The following is a 4,927-nucleotide window of genomic DNA, read 5'->3' on the forward strand; positions in this document are numbered from 1 at the left end:
CAAAGGTCGAATGGTATGCTTTACACTTATGTCCTCAGAAGCTGCCTTCCTGTAGCAAGTTCCTCTTTGAGTGGATGCAGGAGGCCGCACTGCTTTGACTTTGGACATGTTTGGGGGTGGAAATATACACCTGCCTTTGAAGGAAGCCATCACTTAAAAAGACTAGTCTCGTCAGGCAGGAGAGAGACAGCAGACAGATGACAACTCACGGGGTTTAGCTCATCACCACTCAGCCTTTAACACCCCTTTGGGGTCTAAAAATTCAAGACCCCTTTTATTCCTCTACACTAAGACCACTCTCATCTCGTTGATATCTAGTGACAGTGGTCTTCCCTTCACATCTGAATCTCAATCTCAATAGTAATGTGCAGGGCGTTAATGAGCGTATAACACGCATATTGGGGATTGGTTGCTGGGGGAAAGGGGGAAGGATTAATGTGCAAGTGGAGTGTCAGTGTTTGAGAAGGTGTTTGTAGTGTTAAGTGTTTGTTTAGTTTGTGAAAGTGTTGAGTGTTTTAGTTTCAATTATGTTTTGGGGGAGCCTGTTCCAGTCACATATGGTACATGGAAAGAATATGTGCTTGTAAGAGTCAGTGTTGGTGTGGTATGTGACGAATTTACTGGTGTGAGTTCCATGTGTTGCGTGAGTGTGCTGTTTGTAAGTATTCATGATTGTTGATGTCTATAAGGTTATTTGTGATTTTGTACATAGTTGTAAGTCTGCATGCTTGTCTTCGTGTCCCGACCAGGTCCATATTAATCTTTATTTATGTGAGATGTAATACCAGGTGTACATGTGTAATTGTGTAATAAACCTGGCAGCCCTAGTATAGACCTGCTCAAGCCTCTCAATGTTGTGCTTAGTGTAAGGGTCCCATACAGCTGTACAGTACTCTACTGTTGGGTGTATAAGTGTGTTGTAAGCGTGTTTGATGTTAAGTGTACAGTTGTGTAGGTTCCTCCTCAAAAACCCCAGTGTTCTGTTTGCTTTATTGATGATGAAATCAATGTGTGTGTTGAAGGTAATGTTGTTGGTTAGGTGGATTCCGAGGTATTTATAAGATGCTGTAGGTGTTAAATGTTGGTTATGCAGGGTGTAGGTGTAGTGAATTGATGTGTGGGATCTGGTGAAGCAGAGAATTTTGCATTTATCAGGTCTAAAAGACATTTGCCATGATCTTTCCCACTGTTCTAGAGCGTCAATGTCTGCTGGAGGAGTCTACATCCGTCTTCAGTTTTTATAGGTGGAAAAGAAAGTCGTCAGCAAAAAGTCGAAAGTGGGAGGTCGTTAATATACAGAAGGTAAAGAAGGGGGCCAAGAACAATGCCTTGTGGGAAACCAGGAGAGACAGGGACAGGGTCGGAAGATACGCCGTCGAGTAAGACACGTTGGGTCACGCCAAGAGAGCAGTGATCCAGTGAAGTATTGGTCCTGTGATCCCATAATGTCGTAATTTAAGAGTCAGTCTTTTTTGGGGAACTTTGTCAAAGGCTTTGGCAAAGTCAAACAGTATGGGGTCAACTTATATGATGTCACGTCTGTCTGGTTGTCGGACAATGTCTTGATGAGTAGTGATTAGTTGGGTCTCACATGTTCGTCTGGGCCAAAAACCGTGTTGTGAGTCTGTAAGGATGTTGTGGGTATCAATGTGATTCATTATGTGATTATGTATTGTGTTCAAAAATTTTGCAGACGATCGATGTGAGGGAGATGGGGCAATTTGTCGGGTCAGTTCTGTCACCTGAAAAGGGGGGTGATATTTGCACAAAGCCAGTCAGTCGGTAGGGTGTATGAGGCGAGTGATTGAGAGATTGATTGAAGGATGAGGGCAAGGACAGGGGGCACAAGACATGAGGATCAAGGCAGTGATTTGGTCTGGTCCAGTGGCTTTATTGGTGTCAAGGGTGGACAGTAGATTCAGGATAACCTTAGTCGTGGTGTCAAGTGATGGGATTAGGGAAAAGGTCTGTCTGGAATGATGGGTGTAATATCATCTTCCTGTGTGGAAACAGATTGGAAGTGTGTGTTGAGTAACTGTGTTTTGTGATCTGAGTCAGTTACAATGGTGTTGTTTGAGTCTTTTAGAGCTGTGATTGCCGCTGTCATGTCTGTGCAACTTGAAACAATTGAAGAAGTGTTTGGTGTTGTTTCTGACGTTTGCGAGGTAGGTGGAAAAGTGTTCGTGTTCTGCTTTCTTTATGTTCTTGGAAAATGTTTTTGGGCGAGATTTGAAAACAGTCCAGTTTTCTGTTGTATGTTTGCGTACATTTGTAAAGTCGATGTTTTTTGCGATGTTGACTGCTTAAGTCCCTGGAGAACCAGGGAAGTGTATGCCTACTTGAAGGTGTTTTCTCTGGAATGTGTTTGCTCATGGATGTGAGTATGGTGAGTTTGAGGTTATCCCAATTGGAGGTAAATGGTCTTGTGTGAGGATCTGTGGAAAAGTAGTCAGTGCTAAAGTTGATGATGTCCTGTGTGATTGCGTCTAAGTCAGCTCTAGAAAAGAGGAAAATTGGTCTGTTTTTGTCTGGTTGGTCTGAGGTCTGCATCAACGAGGACAATGTCATGGTCACCTAGTCCTGGGATAATCTTGGTATTTATGTCTAGAACATTGCTTATGAGATAAAGATCTAGGATGTATGAGGTGGTGCGAGGGTCACCGACGCCATCGGGACGTGTCATGTTTTGTGTTCGCATTGGAGTGAGTACTGTTTATGAAAGTAAGTATTTATGATCATGAAAGTGTCATGTAGTTGGCGTTTGTTTGTTGGGGAATGATGGGGCCGCAAGGTCAGTATGTGGGGGACCGTGAGGGGACAGGACAGTCCAGTCTGTCGGGTAGGTTGAAATTGCCTGTGAGCCATGTTTGTTTCCCTGCATTTATGCGTGATAGAGATATTTCAAGGTTTTGTAGGTATTCTGTGTAAGTAGAAAGTGGCGAGGAGTGACAGGTAGAGAGTTGAAGTTGGATCCAAACAATTTCATAATCTGTGTCAAGGTCAGGTCTCGGTTTGGTGATTAGTTCCGACTTGGTGGCGAACAGTCATGTTATTGGGAGGTGGGAAAATTTCAGCAGAGTTAGTGTCAAGAGTTAACCCTGTCTCGGTGTCTATTATGATATCTGGTTGGTAAGACTGGATGATTTGGTGAAGCTGGGCCATTTTGTTAGAAATGCTTCTGAAATTGATGTTTAGCCAGCGGAGGGTGGTCTGGTTATTGCGAGGTGGTGGTCTAAGGGAGGGAGGAATGGAGGGGTAGGAGGGAGAGGAGAGGAAGAGAAGGGGGGAGGAGAGGAAGAGGAGGGTTAACATTAGCGCCGGTATCACCGCAAAGGAGCAACAGGAGAAGGATGGTGTGCCTGGAGTGTTTATTTGTCTTGTAATGTGTATTAGTGCGCCATAGGTTTGCGTGGAGAGGGTCAGCGCTTGCCTGAGTATGTGGCATCTAATATTGTTCTCTCTTACCTTCTTGAGCGTGAGCGAGTAACATGGTGTGTTGTCGGCCTGAAGCGAACTGTCAAGTAGCCAGTCATTGCGCGGAACAGGCGTGTGTGTAAACATGAAGGAAGTGGTGTAAATGTCAGTATTCGGTGATAAAAAAAATTTAAATAAAGACATACAATATGCTATGTTTTTGTTAAAATCTATAAGAATAAAAAGGTCAAAAAAGCTTATGGCAGATGTGTTCCACTTATCTTAGTGGAGGAGAGTAGGGAGGGATGTCATACGGAGCGTCTGCTACGGTATCCAGCAACCAACCGGTGGCCTTCCCTTCACATTTGTGACGGTGACCTTCACATCACACATAAATTGAGACCTGATGCAAAATAGCTAAGAAAACAAAAAGAGCTGACGACGGTCACAATATTTTTATATAAAGTATTTTTTCTTTCTGTTACAAATCATAAAATGCGAAAATTAGTAATAAACCGACAAGGAATGACGTAACTGCAGTTGGTATATTGCCTCCTTGAAAGAGACCGTGGCTTGCAGATCCATAAGTTTCAGCTACGTCCTGTGCACCTGAATCCGGGAAGCATGGCGGAGGAGCACTTTGATTTTGGTTGATGGAAGCAGAATGGTGGAACATACTGGTGGAAATGTGCTCCCTTGATACGCATTTAAAGGTGCGATTCAAGTGGCCTTGTCTTCCTCTGGGACCTTGTGTTTAAGTGCCCAGCCAGGCGTAGTGTTTCAACTACAAAAAGCACCACCGAAAAAGCCCTCACATGCCGTGCATAGTACTTCTCCTTTGAGCAACATGGAGCAGAAGGACTTACTCCCAGTTTTCGCCATAGTTTCGTGCTTCATGGTGCGTTTTATAAAGAACGGAAACAGATTTACAGATTCAAAATAATTAACGCTAGTCTGACGAGCCGTCAATTTCATATTAGCCATTCCTTGTTAATTTGCTTTTGTGAATAAAGAATTAATTTTGGGGTAATTAAATTTCATATATACTTTTTTGACTTTATAAATAATTAGAGATGATTAGTTCTTTAAGCAAATTACAAACAATAGATTTTAATTGCACTCCGGAAAGCCCAGAGATATCCAAAGAAAAAGAGCCTCTAGTTGAGGTCATCGCTGGCTCTCCTCAGCCCCCAGATTTCGGGTGACGCGATTCAGCCCAGATCGCCGCGCTTACAGACAAGATCTATATATAAGGTCTCGTCCCTTTGCTTTGTATGATTAGGTCTATGATATATGGACTGAGAGCGGGGAGGTGGTGGAGAATTAGAGAATTGTAGGCTGGGGAAGAAGGTAATAGAAAACGGTAGCAAATGAGCCAACAGTTTAGTATTTTTTTGTTAGTACATTCAACAATTTGCACATTGAACTAATTTTACATATGATGATTATCAGAGATTATTTGTAGGTCTATATCGCATATTTTACGTGGGTTCAGTTTTGTAATCCTAATGCT

This window comes from Penaeus vannamei, chromosome 23 (assembly GCF_042767895.1).
Source record: "Penaeus vannamei isolate JL-2024 chromosome 23, ASM4276789v1, whole genome shotgun sequence".
NCBI classification, from domain to species: Eukaryota; Metazoa; Arthropoda; class Malacostraca; order Decapoda; family Penaeidae; genus Penaeus; species Penaeus vannamei.